Source organism: Benincasa hispida, chromosome 3 (assembly GCF_027475165.1).
Source record: "Benincasa hispida cultivar pf3 chromosome 3, pf3_genome.v1.1, whole genome shotgun sequence".
Classification (NCBI taxonomy): Eukaryota; Viridiplantae; Streptophyta; class Magnoliopsida; order Cucurbitales; family Cucurbitaceae; genus Benincasa; species Benincasa hispida.
In genome coordinates, this window is record NC_143480.1 from 31833376 (window position 1) to 31854775 (window position 21400).

Consider the following 21400-nt stretch of genomic DNA (forward strand, 5'->3'; position numbering starts at 1 on the left):
CACGGAAAAATAAATTTTTGAAAGATTGTTATATTATATATACCTGAGTCTATTATTAGGATCTTTTATCACCAAATTATATAACTACAGTTAAAAGACACCTATCAAAATTAATTAACTTCGAATTCATATCATTTACTATTAAGATTGTCTTGTTGATCAATTAAAACTTAATTAATAATTATATAAATTAAAATCTTAAAACTTTCTTATAAAAAAATATAAACTTTCAATTAAATCTTAAATTTTTCTTTTAAATAAACCAATTTAGGTTATTTGTTGGGGATTTTTAACCATTTACACTTGATTCTATTTGAAGACAACTCAAAACTACTGAAAATAAAATTATTTTTCTTTCAAAATCCTACTAAAGCAACGAAAATAAAATATTGTTGTATTCTTTCAAATCTAGAGTTCTTAGACAAGGAAGAGATAACATAAAACCTAAACCAATAAAATGGGTTAATTTAAATTTAATTCAAAGTTTATGATTTGGAGAAACAAGATAAACAACTAAATTTAATACGAAATTTAAGATTATTTGAACCATTTTTTATTAGAAATGTCTTGAAACTCGTGTTCGTGTTGTTTAAACATATTCTATTTTGCAATAAAAATATTATTGAGACTTCATTCAGTAAAAGTATTATTGAAATTGCATGTTGTTATAAAATTCAATAAATAGACTCACGGTTATAGTATAAATATTTTAACATTATGTAGAGACATAAAAAAGAACCAAGTTTTAGTATATAGCCAGAAAGGTTAATAAGTATATGAATGAAATTGGGTACCTCATCTTGGGGACACTGTAGATGTGGCTCACTTTGTATATCGATAAAAACGGTGTGATCCCGAAATCATTCATGTAGAGATATGCGAGTTGAGGCATCTTATACAAAAGATGTTTGCCTAAGATCATACCACGAAATAATCACTTTTCTTTATAACAACCGTTTATTATTAAAATTGACTATTTTAAATTGATGGCCTGAGGTAACTTGATCTTAATTCTAAGCTAACTATGAACTCTTGTTTATGCGAGTTGATCTGCATAGGTAAATAGATGATTAGTGGAGACTTAAGGAGCAAGATGTATTCACAGAGGTAAAATGGTATGTTTTACTTAGTTGTAAATACGAAAGACCTGTGTAGGATAGACTTACTGATTATCTTTAAATCGAGTGGACAGAAATATATCTACAGTAAGAAGAGTACAACTACTGAGCTATAGTGGTATGTCTTGATAGTTAATAAATGTTGATTAATTCGATTTGACAGGTTTGGCTAATTAATCTTAAATCGTTGGAGTTCATGATCTGTAGGTTTATAAGGTCCATCTACTAGCTTGTAAAATATTAAACCTTTGATAAGAATATTAAGTGGATTTGAAGTATTCAAATTCAATTTACGGTTTGGATAATTATATGCGATATAATTAACGTTTAAATTTATTTGAAATTAAACGTATTTAGAGAGTTTAGTATATTTAAATGATGACTTAAATATTGATTTCATGAATATGATTCATGTTTGATTTAGGTATTTTATTAATTTAATATTTGATATCAAATTATAATTTTTTAAAAAAATCAATTTTAGAAATTAAATTTAAATTATATTTAATTTAGTTTTAAATTAAATATGATTACAAATGAAAACGTAATCATAATAATGGGTTTGTCCCATTTTTTACTTACAAATTAACATATCATGCCATTAAACTTCAAACTTCAATGGATTTTGAAGTGGTAACTCCAAATATAATCTCCTTTGTGTGGTTTCTGATTACAAATTGTTCAATTTGTTGGTTAATGCATGCTGGAAATCTGAAGGAAGAAAGAACTAAAAATTCTCTTTTTGTCCAAACTCCATATCAACTCAAAATTCTCTCATTTCATAGTTCCACCACTTAATCTAAGACTAAGAATAGTAGAGAAAATACTCTTTGTGGTCTACTAAATAAATTGAAGGTCAATTTTGTGGAGATTGCAAGCATCAAGTAGATTTCTACAAAGGTTGTAAAACTGAAACCCTCATTATTTTTTAAACTTTGTTTTTAGCATACTTGTTACTCAAATTAAATGTAATTAGAATGCTTAATTATTCTATTAGTTTCCGTATTTTACATGTTTACTCTATCATTTTTTAAAAGAAAAGATGGAGATATTTTGAAAATTGGATTTTAGGCTATTGAATTTGTAGATACAAATATCTTACTTGGAACATTGATCAAGTATTTGAATTATTTGCATCAACTATCTAATCAATAACATCATTGAAAGTAGAGCGACCCTATATTCAATAATTATAATCACATTTGATTCATTTTTTATATATATGGTTGCCACGAAGGTGAAGCTTATTCTTAATGTAGTAGGTGAATCAATAAAATCATTGCGTTTAAGTATAAAAATGATAAAAATCTTAGGATTTGTTTGATACGGAATTTGAAAACATAAATTCAAAAATAAAAATCAATGATTCAATGCAGAGTTATATTTCATGTCTTTAAATATATTTTTGGTAACAAATTAAATTAGATTCTAATTTAAATAATTATTTAAAATGTGTTTTGTACTATATTTATAAATTATAAAACTGGTTATAGTTCACCACTAAATGTTAGTTGCTAATAAACTATTATCAATTTATTTATGAGCATATTTTATATTAATTTTTTTAAATAATTATTATTTTGTAATATTATATAATTTATAATACATGTTTTAATTAAAGAAATCAAATAGAGTTTATAAACATACTACATGTCTAAATGTTTATATTATAAAATAAAACATACCATTATTATTTCTAGAGATCATATAAAATATTTTTCGAAAATATAATTTAGATGGTCTGTCAATTATACGAGTGCTTGATATCAAGAATATGTTTTCTCGATAACATAAGATACCCTATGAATCAAACATATAAGTCATTAACGAAAAAAATAATGAAAAAATAATTTCAAAAGTAAAGTTGAAACAGAAAAAGTGGGAAAGAATTCAAATACACCGGAACAACTTTTTAAAAAAGAAAATTCAAGAGAACATTTTATTCTAATTATAAGGGTGAAGTTTGGAAGTGCGGAACAAATTTAAGAATCACACACATTGACGTCATTTTGTTAAAAACCAATTATTTTTATTAAAGATTTCAACATAAAAGACCTAAACAATAGACATATATTACATTAAAAAAAAATACCTATTTACCTCTTTATTTTCTCTAATATAGTCCTCACCTGTTATATATATATATACTATCCTTCATGCATATTTTCTCTCTTCATGCATATATTCTCTCTCCAATAATATATTTCATATATTATCTCTCTTATAATTCACATTCATTTCTCCCTCTTCCCTCACTTTTTCCCTTCCCTCTTCCTCGTAGGTGGTAGACAGTGACATGGAGCGAATTGATGGCTCGACACGAGATGACACGAACGACTTGGGACGAATCAATGGGGCTGAACACGTGGGGCGAATCGACGGTGACGGGTTGAGCAAATTCGATCGACGACACGGCGGGACGAGCAAATCCAGTCGACGAAGATGGAGAGAGATCCATGGCAACCATGACTGATATATGTATTATGATATATACACTGTAGTGTATGTGTGTGTGTGTGTGTATATATATATATATACATACATATTTTTTTAGCTTTTGTAGGAAATTTGATATATAGTGTGATATATGTATTCGTTTATTTAATATAAACGAGTATTTTTTTTTATCTAGACTTATTGTATTATGATATATATATTGTGGTGTAAATAAAATTTATGAAGACTTATATATTGTGGTATATTTCATATATTGGTTTATACCGTGATTTATGTTAAGTATCGAGTCAATCTCTAATTTATAAACTATAGTATATTTCATATATTAGGTAGAATATTTTCAAATATCTAACAAAATATTTTAAGGTATATTTAAAATATCATGAATCTGCAAAAATATTTTAAGGTATATTTAAAATAACCATTAATCCATAAAAAAAATCAATAAATTGATACGTGAAAACCAACGTAAGTAGAAAATAAAATTTCATTAGATGCATTTTTTTTAAATTGGAAAGTAGAAAAAATTAAAATAAATGCATGTTCTCTCTCCAAGTGATAAATGAGAAAAACTATATTAAATGCATTTTCTCTCTTTATAATAAATGTATTTTCTCTCTTCATCATTAAATTAAATTAAAAAATAGGAAATATATATATAACAAATATAAATAAATATAAAAAGATTAAAACTATTAAAAAAAACATAAAAGACATTTTTGGAAAAAATCAAGACATTTATGAAAATATAGAAGGATAGGCTTATCAGGTAAAAATCCCTTTTTTAATTTTTTTAAACCATTTTTTCAATTTGGGCTTCCATTTTCGGCTATACACTTCCATTTCCCAAGGGGATTAGCCATACGACACCCCATGCCAGGTCCATATCGGCGGCTTTAAATGGGCCTGTGTCTGGGCCTTAAAAGGCAACCCATTTCGGCCCATGAAAGATTTGTTCTAAGGATAGTTTTATGAGATATTGTAGAATATATCTAAAATGGGGAGGTGATTTTAGAAAAATGTCTAATTATGGGGTTTTTCTTTTTTTGAAAAAATGTACAAATATTTAAATAGGTGTTTATTTGTTTATTATTTTCTTTCTACTTTACCCTCTACTCCTTTACTAACGCAATATAGTCAAGTCCATTTGTTAGAACAGCTTCCATGGAGTCTCTGCACCTACCTTTTTTATTTTCAGAAAAATGATTTGACTCAAGATTGCCCATATTTAATTATAGGGTTTCTCTGAATTTTCTTTAAGGTGCGAAAGCATGACGAAGCAATGCCACGTGGAGGTAGAAGGTCTACGGATTGTGAACTTCTTTTCCGACAGTATTTGGGGAATAAGCATCGGCTAATTCTGTGCCAACAACACGGTAATATAGAGAATGCAAGCATTATCTGGAATGATTGGGCATAAAGCATATGTAGGTAGCTTTTTAAGTCCGTCGTCAAATCACAGGGCTCAATCCTGGACAGACGGTGAAACCCACCTATTTTTCACCTAAGATTAATATATGGTTGAAGGTTTTATGCTTTTGAAATTTTTACATGGGATTCCAATGTACCTAGTATATTGGGTTTTACACTGTTACCATCAAATAAAAGCTCTTTCATGTTAGAAAAAGACCTTATATTCGTGTCTATGGTCTGAGTTTTAGTTTTTGTATATCTATATTTCTTAAAATCAATTTCGATTTTTTCAACGTCTCTTTTTTTCTTTGTCCTTTGTATTTTTGTTATTACATGAGCTAATTTTTCTTTTATTTCATTTTGATTTTGTATTCTAGAAACCTAATTTGATTTATTTTAGGTTGATTTCATTGGATTGTATTAGAATTTATGCTTAAATACATTTTAAAATTATTGATTTTTAAATTAAACAAATTAAAGATTTTATGTGTTTAGACCATTTTTAAGTGAAAAATAGGTTTAGACATTCTAAAAAATGCCATTTAAAATTAGATATTTGAAGCTAGTTTTATTGTCTAAAATATTTGTAAAAAACTACTTCTACAAAAATTGAATGTTTTTATTTTAGCTAAATCATACAAAATACCTCTAAACTTTGTACTTTGTATAAAAAATACCCCTTTAACTTTCAAAAGTTTAAAAAATATCCTTAAACTTCCAAAATAAGTTAAAAAATATCCTTAGCGTTAATTCTAAATGGAAACCATTAGTATATTGTGTCAGAAGTATTTATGAACTTTTAAAATTAATAAAAAATATCCTTAAACTAAAAAAATATAAAAAAAAAAACTCTTACTATTAGTATATAAACAAAAACCATTTTAACAACGTCTTACTTCTCTGTTTTCTCCATTCTCTTTTTTTCTCTTCTTCAATACCCCTTGCTCCCTTTTTTTGTCAATTATTTGATATTTGTTTATCTAAAAAAAATAAATAAATAAAACTGTCCATTTCAGTTAAGGTATGTGGACTAAACAAGAAGAAGGGAGAATAATGGAAGCATTAAGGTATTTTAGGGACTTAAATATTTTAGCAAATTTATACGTTAGTAGTTGAGCGTATGTTAATATTTAAATATATATATTTTTAATATTTGATTAGTTATATTTTTTGTCTGTTTTAAGAGGAGATCTTGATTTTAGAACTTTGTAGGTTTTATGTTTTGATTTAGAGTTTTAATTTTTATTTTGGTTATTGAGAAAATTGGTGTAAGAATTGAAAAGAATACCTATATGAAAAAATAAATGAGGATACGTGTATAATTATTGTTAGAATCAGTTCTTTTTAAGCTTGAGAAAACTTCTAACGAATTGATCATTATACCACATAAGCATTTTTATTAATTAATTATTATTTTTCTTTGAAATTCTATAGTTATCTTTGCAATGAAGTACTAATGATGTCTGTTCACATATTAACGATAAAGGTATTTTTGAATCTTTTTTAAATAAGAGTATTTTTAGAACTTTTTGAAATTTTAAGGATAATTTTGAAACAAAACATTAACGGTTTCCATCGAAAATTAATGGTAATGATTTTTTAAACTCTTAAAGTTTAAGAGTATTTTTGAAACTTTTAAAAGTTCATGATTTTTTTTTTTTTGATTTAGTCATTTATTTTTTGTGATATTCTGTAATTTATATAGCGTGGTTGCAATAAAATAAAATAAAATTAATGATGATGTATCATGATTAATATGTTATTTTTTGAATTTTTTTTAACACATTCTTATTTTATGTGATGTTTTTTTTTTTATTATATTACTTTAGAATTAACAAAGTTAATGCCAAAGTGAGTTTAGAACGGTAATCGGCATACATATAATAGTGTATTATCAATTCAAGATTTGTTCAATTATCCATCTTATATATTATTAAAAAAAAAGAAAAAAACCAACAACATATTGTGAAAGCGGCAGTGACGTTGTTTTTCTTTTAGATGGAATAAATAAGACAAAAAAGTTACCCTATTTTTCAAATATTTTGTAGATCTATTTTTACAAATACTTTTCGAAACTATCCCAAAATGACACATCATTTCAATTTAGTTTTACATTTTCAAAATTTACACTTTTAATTTAATTTTTTTAATCTAAAATTTACTTTCTATCTTTAACATCAATGTCTATTAATTAATTAAATAAATATAATTAAATAAATTTCACTATTTTGTGTTCATTATTTAAATTAATATTAAAATTTCACTTCATCATTATCTTAAATTAGTTAATTTAACGGTAAATTGTTTTAAAATGGTGAACTGACTAAAAATATTTTTAAGTATAGCAAAATGTCATTATTTATCAATGATAGAACTGCGAAAGATGTATATTAAATATGGATAGATCTTTATCACGATCTATTTCTAATACATCAATATTTTACTATATTTATAAATAGTTTATACAATTTTCTAAATTTGAAAACAGTCCTAATTTACTATACTTATAAATAGTTTACTCAATTTTCCAAATTTAAAAACAGTCCTAATTTAGCCATTAAATGGGGATTAAAGCCCCCAACAACTGGACAACAAGTGGGACAGAAACCCCACTGATGTGATCAACGTTTTGTTTTGTTTTTGTTTTTGTTTGTTTTGTTTTTTGTTTTGTTTTGTTTTTTTTTTTTTTGTTGAGAAAACATCATTTGCATTTAAATCCCTCAATCACCTTGAAAAATTACGAAGTCAAGTTGATGAGATATTAATCACACAAGCTTGAAACAATATAAAATTGGCACCTCATTTTGGGTATATTTGTGAGTGGTTTGAAATTGCTCAAACAATTTTTGTAATGTTTTAAATCACTCTAAAATACATCTTTAATTATTCGAAATTAATTTAATCTTTAATTCTACACTTTTAAATATAATTTTCTTATCATTCATATTGATTTTTGAATCATTAAAAATATGGTTTATAGTGATTTTAAAAATGACAAAGATAATTTTAATAATGTTAGAATTACTTTCAAACATGTCCTTAAAAATTGTTGTGTACATCATCTTTTTTGTTAGTCAACCATTAGTAAAAATTAACTTCAATGACTATTTGTAATCATTTTTCAAATTTTATAAACTAAAAGTGTTCATTTTGAAATCTCATGGTCAAATAAATATCATAGATAAAAAATATATATATATTATATATATTAAAATATCAAGACCCAATTGAAAATTGTTTTAAAATATTGAGGACAAAAAGTGCAATTTGTACTCTAATAAAGTCCCCCTAGAAAAATTATAATAATATTTATTAATACGTAAAGCTTATATAACAACCCAAGATAAGGGTCGTTACGACATAATGTACATTCTCATTCAAACATTTTGACCATCATAAAGTAAATTAAGTAAAGACATAGATAACCATTCTAAACTAAAATATTAATTTAATAATAAATCTAATAACCAAAACATTTAGTTGGAATCCCGAATAAAACATTTATAAAGAAAATCAAAATAGTAATAATAATCCAAAAACCAATATATAAAAACATGTCAAATTCTAATAAAATAAAAACAAGACATCTGACTAAAATATATGAAACAAAACACGAATGGTCTGGAAGCGTTTTCTATTGTCCCCATATGACTCTATCTCGGGTCCCTTCTGTCCCTCCTCGGTCAATTCCTGTTGTTGCCTGAAATACATGAAAGAGGGAAGGATGACTATAATAATGACCCGCTAGTGGGTCCTCTAGGTTACCTATTAGCTAGTTTATCTAGGCACCGGTGTACACAAATATCATTTTAGTCATAGTGATCCCGTAGGATCACTTATCAGTCATAAACGTGATCCCAAAGGAACACGCATCAGTCATAATGTGTAACCGAAAGGTACACAAATTAGTCGTAAACATGAACCCGAAGGAACATGCATTAGTCATCGTGTGTAACCCGAAGATATACGAATCAGTCTTAAACATGAACATGAAGGAACATGCATTAGTCATAGAGTGTAATCTAAAGGTACATGAATTAGTCATTAATGTGCACATATACAGTCATATGTGTACACTAAAGAAATTGGTTAAGATTCATGAGTGGAAACGAGGATTAGACCCAAATCCCAAAATTTATAAAGTAAAATTTTTACAGAAATAGAAACCATATACATTTAATTAGATTTACAACATGCTAAGAGAAAAATACATAAGAAAAACGCGTTTAGAAAACCCTTACCTTTGAAGACCAATCTTCAAGTGAAATCTCTCGAACCAATAGGGATACCACCACGATAGAGACCTCAGTATTCTCTGGGTGAGAATCCAGAAGTTTAGTGAGTTTTACTATTTTGGATGAGAGAATTTGAGAGAGAAGAAAGGGGGAGGGGAATTCAAAATTTTACAACATTGTTCTATAATCACACAAAGGAAGAAGATGAAGAATCCTTTCAACCCTCATCCCATTATCACATATGAATCCAATTCATATAATTAATATTTGAATCATATTCAAATATTTATTTCCCCTCAAATAAACTTTATATTATAATGTATCAAATACAGTATAGTAATTATATCATATATAATTAAATTAAAATAATTATATCACATATAATTAATTCCCTCAAATAATTTGAACAATTCAAATTAATCCAACAATTGATTCTCATAAATACCCCGTTGAGCTCCAGCTTGAAACTCCAACGGTACTTGAATAATTAATTAAATTATTTAATTAATTTACTCAATATCCATTAATTGTTGGGCACTCCACTAAAGACCGATAGATGCACTCTTCGCACTACAAATATATTTCTGTGTTCATTAGATATAACCAATCAATAGTGCGATGACCCTTCACAAATTGCTTGTAAATACAGCTAGGCCAAAATTACCGTTTTGCCCCTATAGTTACATCTAATTCCTTAAGTACCATCAATCCCTCTAATGAACAATAAATTATAGTCCAACTATGACTAGATGGTAGGCCATCAGATTCACCGTCGTCTGTGAACCCGTGCTACACAAATAATATTTATATACACCGAACTAACTACTTATACTAACTAGTAGTACAAGTGACAAGTTTGGGGTCGAACCACAGAGATCCGATTTGGATTCCTTGAAAATTGATACTTGTAGAAAGTAACCAGGGGGGGGGGGGGGGGTTGTGAAAATTGTGAATAAAAATTGCAAGAAAACGAAAAGTACACGATGTGAAAGAATGAAAAATTTTATCAATTGAACAAAATACTTAGCTTGGATAATTCTAGTTTAATTCATTCCTTTTCAATTCTGTCACAGACTATTCAAAAGATGCGTGAGAAATTGGAATTGCAACTTAGCCTACTCGATTAGAATCCTAACCGGTAGTCCATAAAATCAAGTTAATTAAAAGAAAAGCGAGAATCCTTAACTAATCAATGGGCATTAAGATTGAAGGCAAAGCTAAGCCAAATAATTGATTTTTCATCGTCTAACCAATTAATTGAGCGAGAATTATCTAAGTTAGAAAGTAAATGCTTGCTAAATGGAATCCCAATTTAACATAACAAACTTACTTAACCCTTACTTTTGGATGACAACTACCTAACGATTACAAATTAAGGCCAATCAAAACAATCAATTATACATGCATAGCTAATTTGTCAGATTGTCCCATACAAGACAATTGAAGAATAAGTACAAGATAAATTCTTATAAAATCATAATAAACTCACAGAATTACATAACAAAGTCTCAAGAATCGAATTAGAACGAAATTAAACTACAAAACCCAAGCTAAGTTCGTACTCTTTAGTCACTAAACATCTTCAAAATCGATACAATATTCAAAGGGGAAGAAATTATTACAAAATTCTAGTGAAAAGGGAGGCTAAAACCGAGCTGGAATAGAGTGGTGATGCTCAAAGTCGAGTGTAAGTGTTATGATATATTCGGCTGACCTAAATGACCCTTTTATAGAATTACTGTAGCGTCGCAACGCTAGGGATAATGTTGCAACACTGCTGCGCAATTATGCTGAGCGTCAGGCAAGCGTCACAGACTTACAATGCTGTCTTGACGCTCGGTTGCATGCGCGCTGAGGTTAATCGTCCGTCAAATTATGCAACATCGCAACGCTTTGGGAAAGTGTTGCAACACTACCTATTCTGTCCGAGAGTGTTGAGGTGAAGTGTTGAACAACGGTGTGACGGCGGCAGTAGGACATCTTTAAAGCGGTACAACACTTGAGGCAGTGTTGCAATGCTGTCTTACATCCGAGTATTCTGTCCTCTAGCATTGAGCTAGCGTTACACTTAAGCATATGAAGAGCGTTGCGGCGCTAGACAGGGTAGAATTCTTCATTCCTTCTTCATTTATTCAATTTGGCTCCTAACTTCACCATTTTAACGCCTTTTTGTTTCAAACGCTTAATTCGACTGCTTGTACACTCAAGTCCTACAAAATTATCAATCTAACCAAATTAAGTAGCTAAACAACCCCAAGTTAAGTAGAAAAAGATAGCACATTTTTGGTGTTATCACTAGACTCTTTTTGGGCCAGGAGAGGGTGTGTCGCCACATTGTTCAAGTCCCGAAATCAACCCTTAAAGGAGCAATTTATATATTTTTCCTACCTCGGGGAAGGAGTGAATTTCGTCTTGTGTATCTGTGTTCCCAACTTCCCAATAAGATGAATCCTAAAATGGTAGGCTTGTTGAGTTGGCGTTCTGGTCACTCTCACCCATACAAATCAAAAGATCGCCTTCATAGGTAGGAGTTCACAACTCACTCGAGATTTAGGTCATGTCACCTATAGTCATCTTGGTGAAATGTAAGTCTTTATTATGAATGGCGTTATATAATGAGATTAGTCATTTTATGGTCTGGTCTTATACAAACTTCTTTGTATAGAATATCCCCCTCATCCAACCTTATCCATCTACTACATACCATTTAGGTTATCACTTCAGTTGTATGTCTCTACATACATGATTAAGATACAAAAGATAACCTTGGATGTTAGTTTATTGGTTTGTGGATTTAATGCGGCTAAATGTCAAATATAATATCTTATATTTTATTAAATAAATAAAATGTTTGTACAATACAATTACAAACTAGATGACCCTACGAGATTTAGGGTATCAACCCAAACAACCTGCCTAGATAAGAAAAACTAACCAACACTCTATAACTTAGCATGCATCAGTTTTCATATAACTCATGTGTTATATTTTACCGTCGTTTATCTTAGGGGTAAAATTTCCAGTATATACTCAGTCAACAGTACATTTATCATAGTCAGAACAGTCCAATCCAATCAGTTGATGCCATTAAATCATACAACTCAATCAGTAATAAATTATCAGTCCAAACAATCTAGAATAATAAGTCAAATCAGTCTTAACAGTCTCAAGAATCAATCCAAGTAGTCTTAAGTAAACATTCCGAGTGGTAGGGACAAACTAGTAGAAAGTCACTTACCTCGTATTGAAATTCCAAAATTAATCCAAGAAATCAATATCCAACAAAAACTTGAATTAATGTTCCAAACGCTTTGTTCACTCCAAATTTATTCCAAACTTCACTCAAAGATTCAAATCTACATATAAACCATAGTTTAGGATTTAAAATCCAATTCCCAACATTTAACTAATCCAAAAAGTTCCAAAGTCTTAATGCTCACAAAAAAAAAACCCAATGAGCGGTGGTGGCCGACAGATGCACAATGGCGAACGGCTAAAAAAATATAAAAGTAATAGGGATTTCTCTCTTTAATTGTCCCCTTTGGAATGAAGTGGATGGTTGTATTTATATAGGAAAAATAATCCTAATCCTAAATTATTTTGGGTTCCATAACTTGAAGTAAGATTAGATTTTCTTTTTGAATAAGATGTTTTCTCTATTTAGGAAATTCATATTTTAATTAATTAGAAAATCCTAATTTAATTAATCTGGGAATCCATATTCCAATGAATTAGAAATTTCATAATTTAACTAAATTCCACACTCTAATTAATTTAAATTAAATCCAAAATAATCCAAAAATTCTAAATCTTTTATAAAAAAATTTCTATTTTCTTTCCATTTTTTTTTTTAATTTTCAAATCTTTATCCAAAATAATCCAAAAATTTCAAATCTCTTTCCAAATTAAGTTCAAACCAATTAACTTCTCTAATTAACTTAATTTTGACTCCAAACCAAAATTAAAGAGAATATATAATTCAATAGTTGAATAAATTAAATCCTTCCAAATATTTAATGAATTTAAAACCACACATTTCCCAAGTAAATTAATCCAATTTTTCCTTAAATTGAATTAAAATTCTAACTTTTTAAAAATATCTTTTAAATTAATTATCTTGTCTTCCAAATTAAACTTTTAGCCCAAATTTATCAAAATAACGCATAAATATTTCAAGATAATTTATAAAAATTACTTGAAAAATTTGGGATGTTACAACTTATAATGATTAAAAGGTGTTTTTATAAATATAGGTAATATTTGGTGAAGAAGTAATTTTTTTAAATCCTTTAAATGCGCTTAAATTGTTTCGTAAAAATAAAAGTGGTTTGAAAAATTATAAAACATAGTTAAAAAAGATTGCTTAAGGTGCTAATAGTGAAAACATTTACCTCTTTGAGAAATTCTAAATGAGAAAAAAGAACTCTTACTATTTAATTAAAAAACAACACTTTTTTTTTCTCTTTATCTCCAAAAGACTTAACCAAACATGAACTTTAGTTATAACCAAACATGAACTTTAGTTATTAATATTAATTGTTTTTTGGGTAAAAAAAATCTCCATTGCTCAAACAATTGAATAGTTTATAGAATTGATAATATATAAAATTGTTCAACTATGATAAACTATTAAAACTTTCTTCTCCTACAATAATCAAGATATATATTAGAATGATGAAAAATGCTAAGATTCTTCTTTAAGAAAAAAAGAAAAGAAAAAAAGAAGGCGTTTCTTAAAAATAAAGAACGAACTAAAATTATTTATTCTTTTTTTATTTGATGGGAATGTTAGGTTTATTTAATTATCTAATCTTTTTCTTTTTTATTTGATATTAAGTTATCTTTTCTAAATAATTTAGACTTTGGTCTTCAACCAAAGGTTTTATAGCTACTCACATATTTCTTCTCTCGATATTAGTTTAGATCCTAAGTAGGTGGAAGTTTCTCTCAACTTTATCATTAGAATCTACAACAATAATTGAAATAAATAATCATATCACAACTTTTATGAAGTTACATTTGAGGAAAAAAACTTACATATACATCACTAACGTTTGATTAAGAAATGAGTAATCATCCTTCAAGTGCATACACTTAGAAAAGTCTATCGATCCAATTACGGTAATGACAAATCACATAAAACGTATTAATAATTCTTCTTGTTACAAATCATATAAAGAAATATTTTTATTTATGTGGACACTCATATGTGTGTGAAAGTTTTAGAAAAGTCTTTTAACATTTTTTCCTTAGAAAAAGTAATCTTATTTCAACCATTGAATCGGTGAGCAAGCCACGTGGGTGCCCATGAGGTTAAAAAGAAGAACTAATTTAAATAAACAAAAAAAAAAAATACAAAATTGGCAATCTATTAAAGTCCAAATCAAATTAAAATTAGTTAGAGCTACAAACGCGGCCAACCAAACACATGACATCCTTAATCTCCCCAAATCCTTCATTCCTCCCATTTATAAATCCCCTTCCTTTCTCCATCTCCATCAGGGTAAAAGGCAGAGCACAACAAATAACAATAAACAATAAACCCTCAAATCTATTTTGTTTTCCTCTTCAGCATCATCATCACCACTCCAAAATGGGAACCATGAAGCTCTGCCTATTTCTCCTCTTCATCGCTGCCGCCACTGCCCCTCTTGCCCTTGCCTTTCCTGACGATTGGGCCCGCGCCTACGGTGCCCCCGATTACGCCTTTTGGGGCTCGTCCGCACCGGCAACGACGGAGGACAGCCGGCGGCTACTTTTCCAATATGGATTTGCTTATAAATATCCAAGAAGTAGGTACTTGAGCTATGATGCACTTAGGAAAAATAATGTCCCTTGTGGTCACCGTGGCAGCTCTTACTATGACTGCAAGAAGCGCAGGAAGGCCAACCCTTACCGTCGTGGCTGCATCGCCATCACCGGTTGCGCTCGATTCACTGACTAAATTTATCAAAAGAATGGTCCGCTAGGATTATTTTTTATTTATTGTGGGGTTGGTCTAATTGTTCACTCTGGATTTTATATTTTTCTGAAATTTAATTTTATTTTTTTGCCGTTTTATAATTCTATCCTCTACCTATTGCAAGTGTATTTCTTTTCGGCTTGGCACATGTATTCTCAATTTTCCCTCGATATTTAATAATGTGTCAGTCTACTACGTGTTTTTCTTTTCCTTTTATCCTTGATGATGATGTATCTTTACAAAAATGACATGCTTGGTAATCTTGCACCCCTAATATGCATGGACTTCATGAAGAACATTAATGAAGAAAATTTTGTAGGACCAGGATACAAATAATTAATGTTTCATTTAAATCTTCAAATAATCTTGATTGTTTTCTCTGACATTGGAAGACATCTCAGTCTCATTACCTTCTTTATTTATACAACCCATCTAACAAAATAGAATGGATGAAGAAACTTGTATCGTTGATGATAAGAGGAAGATATTTCATTTATGAATAGATGTCGTTTAATTTCATTTATTGACTCCTACATTGCCGTTGCACATTTATTTTTTGCTACTGGGTGGGAGGACAAGAGAGAAATCAAAAGTTGAACTGCTGCTATTATTCCAAAATTCCAAATATGAAGGGAATGTTAAGTAAGTTAGTCCGTGAAGTGCATTGATGGATGGTGAGGTCTCATATTGACTATCATGAGATCTTTTCCTTTCCATGAATCGCTAAAAATGAAAATAAGTTCATGAAAATTCAAGATCTAATAAATTAAATAATTCAAAATGACTTTTTAAAATTAAATTGAACGCATTTGATTTTTCTTTGATAAATAAGAAAGTAATATTTTTTCGAGAATTTTACGTAGACCTCTTTGAGATAAATAGTCTTTTTTGTACAATTCCAAATATGAAGTAAGTCTTCATATCTTATTGGTGAAATTGACTACTTGAAATTCAACCGATCCTCCATTTTCTTTTAACGAAATTTTTACCATAAAATGAAATCTCCTTAGCCTCATTTTTTTTTTTAATAAATTATTATTGATCCAAACTAAAATTGAAATTCAAAATGAAATAAGAATAGTTTATTGATCCATTTCTAATTCTAATAGATACGTCATTGAATTAAATTAATATCATTGTCATATGTGTATTTCTTTGTCTTAAAACTATTATTGGTTTTAAACCAATAATGATTCATACAAGCTAAATCTTCTTATCGATAATTGGGCTAAAGAAAGAACTTAAATTTATTTAATTTTTTTGATTTTTTTATTATAACAAAATTTGTAAAGTCTTTTCCTCCATTGAAATGGTTTGAAAGAGAAAATGTGTTTTAATGTAAGTTTAAAAATTATGGCAAAAGGGAGTGGTCTTTCCAGAGTTTTAGATCTTAGATAGAATCTGTGAGAGAGAGGGAGGAAATAGCTGAACACTTATCTTTGTACTACTTTCATCTTCTTCTTGAGAGCCTAAATCAATGAATTACTTGCAGACTTTGAGATATATCATTCTTTAGCCCTAGAAGTCCTAAGTCAGAAAGCTGAAATTTTCTCCTCTGCGCTCAAATCGCATGCAAGATATTAGCAAGAAATGTGTTTAACCTGAACGAAAAAGGAGAGTTAGAAATGCTGCCAAATTCGTGGAAAGAAGAGAAAGAACCATGTGTTCTTTTTGACGCCTAATAAAAGGTTATTTTTCAAGAATTTACTTCAGATTTATAATAGTTTTTATATCATTTTATTAGATTTGATGTTGTTTGTCAGTAATTTCTAGAGGTTGTGTTCGAGATCAAATTTAGAGTTAAAAAGAGCTAAAACAGAACAAATTTGTCCAAGAGAATCAAAACCGTGCCAAACATCAAAAAGAGGGAAGAAAAATAACCAAGTTACCCAAAAATAGGGTAGCGCCTCGAGCTTCACGACGTTGCACCTCTATGCAAATTACATAAGAGGTGCTAATAAAATCTGTCGCAATATTGCAGACAACGTTGTGGTGTTGGACAAAAGCACTACGACATTTCAATATTCGAAGGTCTACTATGCAAAACAGAATAGTGTCGCGACACCAGAGTTATTTTAGGAAGAAATAGTTATTTTAGGATTTTTTTTTCTATTTAACCTAGGGTTTTGGGTAGCCGAAATCATTCATTCAAGCATGAAATTAGAAAGCTTTAGAGACGGTTTTAACTAGAATATTTTTCATTAAAAATAAAAAAAATAAGTTATAATCCAACAACCCAACCTAACCCAACCCGAATTTTAAGGGTTGGGTTGGGTTGGAAACTTTATTTGGGTCATTTGGGTTGTCAATCAAACCAACCCGAATTTTTGAGTTGGTCCAAAAAATACCTTCAACCCAACCCAATCCAACCCATGTACACTATGGGTGCAATAAATATATAATTATGTATTAATACTTCAATCCTTTTCCTCACTTGTAAACTTGAAAATTTGTAAAAGACTAAACAAGTTAAGAAACAATATTATAGGGTTCAAACACAAAAACTCCTGATCACGAGTAACCCAAAAGCTTTAAGCGGATGGATTCTAATAACATTTAATAAAAACTTCCCGGTCGATGGAGAATGATATAATCAAATTCATTCACATGCTTCTTGTAAAAACTAAAACGAGTAAAGAAGTAGTGGAAACACGAGAAATTTGTACCTTTGTTAATGTGTTTAAGGCTGTCTTTGAAGAAGAATAGGCAATACATCCAGATTGTTGAACTCTATTAAGACCAGAAATGGAAGAAATATTGATGATGGAACCACCACGATTGGCTTTGTTCATGTGAATGCATATATACTTTGATACCAACCAACATCCTCTAACATTTGTGTTCATTACTTCATTCCATTCCTCTTCTGATAAATTCATTGGAGACTTTACTGTACCTATGTGTGTTGTAGATTTGGTTTAAGTAAGGGAAACAAAACCCTAATTATAATTAACGAGCGAAAATAATTATGGATATATGACATTTTTGTAGTTTAGAATTATATATATTCCATACATTTCACGACCTGTTTGATAAAGTTTATGTTTCTTTATTTCTTGCTTCCTGTTTTCGAGAAATAAAATCACAACTCATGTTGTGTCTATCTCATTTCATGTTTTTTTTTTAAAAAAAATTATAGAATAAAAAGAAGCATAAATAATTTGTATTTGATAACTATTTTGGAGTTTCTTTTTCTCAACTTGGGTTTTCTTGTTATTATTGTTGTTTTTTTCTTTTTTTTATTTTAATGGTTTAACATGGAAATTAAAATTCAAACTAGAAGACAGTTTTTTTTTTTTTTTTATCCAAGTAACAACTTGGTTCCTTAAATTCAACTGTGATGTTTGATATGCAATTAAAGGTAATTATTTTAAATGGTAAGACAGCTAAAAATATTTTTAAGTATAGTAAATGTCACTGTCTATTAGTAATAGATCATGATAAATATCTATCACTGACATTGATAGATGTCGATATATCATGATAGATATCTATAGCAATTTATCAATAATAGACAATGATATTTTACTATATTTATAAATAAATTGGCTCATTTTTGTTTATTCGAAAAAAAAATCCTTAATTTAAGGATTTTTTTGAACCGTATAGCTTTTTAAGTAGGTAACACATTTTAATAGTAAATGTGATTTATAGTTGGTGACAACTTAATCTATTTTTAAAATAGAAAAATCATGTTAAAGACATCTAACCAGAGAAAATAATAATAATAAATAGTAAATTCCTGCTCATGTGCAAGGGAAAAAAAAGAATAATAAGATTTGACATGATTTAATAGCTTTCCCATCCAAATCCACATTAAAAAAAGTTTTCGAAGGGAGACTAATTCCTTATAAATGTGATATTACACTTCTAGATGGTTAGGTATTACAGTTGAAAATAAGTGGTAAAAGACTTTATAAAGACACACAAATAAGTTTCTTGTTTGTTGTTTCTATTTTAAGTTTTTAGTTATAACATAAATGAAAAACAATTGTTTTGTCATTATTAACTTGTAAAATATAGCTGATGAAAATTTAAAAATAAATATGTTACAAAAAAAATTCAATATAATTGTTTTGAATTTGAGGGGCATAATAAAAACACAGCTGGTAATAAAATATAATATTAAAATAAATATAATATAATAATAAAATAAATCAAGCATAATATATAAATAAATAAAATAACAATATAAGAAATGAAAAAATTCTCAAAATTCTCAATTTTCTCCAATTTGTATGAAATTTGCCCTGTATATGTGATTTTAAGAGTATTTCTTTTTTTTAATAAGTAGAACAAGAAATGGAGAAATTATCAGAAATAACACTATCAAGTTTTCTCTTTTCAAAACTAGCACATTTTTTGAAAACTCATTAAACTAGTTTTTCTTGAGTTGGAACATCGATATTTAGTTAAAAAATCTACTTTTTCGAATTGGTGGATCGTTTTGGACATTATTGGTGAAATAAAAAAAATTAAGATTTGAGAAAATATAAAGAATCTTGTTAATTTTGTCTGAGATACCCAATATTCTTTATATCTCCCAAATCTTAATTAGTTTTTTTGGAAAAATTTTGATCTTTGAATCAAAAGATTTGAAAAATTAAGTAAGATTTGATATAAAATTGAGAAAGATTACTAATATTTAATATTGAGAAAATTGGATAGAATCTTGGGTTAATGGGTGGCGATTTTGTCAGAAAGTCCAAAATCATCTATAAATGTAAATTTCTATGGTCGATCTCAGATGAGATGGACAAAAAAAAATTATTGTAACCAATTTTTAACGAATGATAATAAAGACCCAAAAAAAAATGCTTAAGAAAACAAAGTACCTCTCAAACCAGCATTGTTAACTAAGGCATCAATAAAGCCAAAAGAACTCCAAGCTTTTCCTATGCACTTCTCAATACTCTTTCCATCGGCACTAACATCAAGCTCCAAAGCCACAGCTCGACGGCTCTCCACTGTTGCCATGGAAGAGGACGACGAGGCTTCCAATGATGAGGAGGTCGAGAAATCAAGTCGATTAATTTCATCACAGAGAGATTGGAGTTTATCGATACGTCGTGCGGCAGCAATGATTTTGCATCCAGCTCTGGCAAGATCAAGGCAAAACTCTCGACCGAGCCCGACCGAGGCTCCGGTCACCATCACGACTTTGCCGTTCAAATTGTTCCATGGCTCGAGCTCAAGAGGAGAATGTGGTTGGATAGCCATTACTTATGGTTTCTGAGAAATGAAGTTATGAATTATAGAAACTATTGGGGTAGAGAGAAGGAATTGAGGGATAATGTTGAAATGCAATTGGGAATATGTATATATATTGGGAAAAGAACAAATGAGGATTTAATATGTCACAAAAAAATTTATTTCTTGATGACGATTTGATATAAATTATAAATAAATTAAATAATTAAAAATGAAGTGTTAGATTCAAGTTTGAACTTGATTTGGTTGTTATTTTAGTTAATAAGAGTTTTAGATATTATTTTTTAGTGATATATTTTTGTCTTTTTTATAGTAATCATTTTAAAAGAAAATAGTACTTCTCAACTTTAAATAATGCATTTAAGCTTGGCTACGTATATAAATATATTGTAGTGGACATGTGTAGCATATTATCGGTGTAGGTGATCAAACTAAATATTGTTCAATAGGCATAAAATTCGAATCTCTTACTCTACATATTATGTATTGAACTGAAAAAAAAAAAAAAAAGAAAAGAAAATTCTAGACCTCTCACGACACTGGTTGGAGCATCAGGAGAGAACAGTCATCTAACCTCATTGCTGATTTCGTCAATCCCAACCAGTTGCTCCGCGGCCGTTGTTCGAATCAAACACAGACGATGATGCTCACGCTGCCCGCGACTGCCTAAAAGATGTCGCCAACCCCAATCGCCCAATTTTCTCTCTTTCTCGATTCAGTTTGAGTTTTATGATTTTTTATTTGTTTCTGATTTTGTGTTTCTCAACTTAGTTCTAACTGTGAAATGATTTGTATGAGTTATGTTGAGATATTTGGGCTTGAATTTATGTATTATGCATATATTTAGCCTATAATTAGAAAATTTGGTTATCGTCCTTTCCATAAATTCTCTATGTAAATCTCAAGTTGAGCCCAAGTTCTAGGGTTTATAATTTATCTGATTTCTACCTTCGTTGATCCACCGTCAATGCAGGCAGATCCATACCAGCGCACAACCCACACAT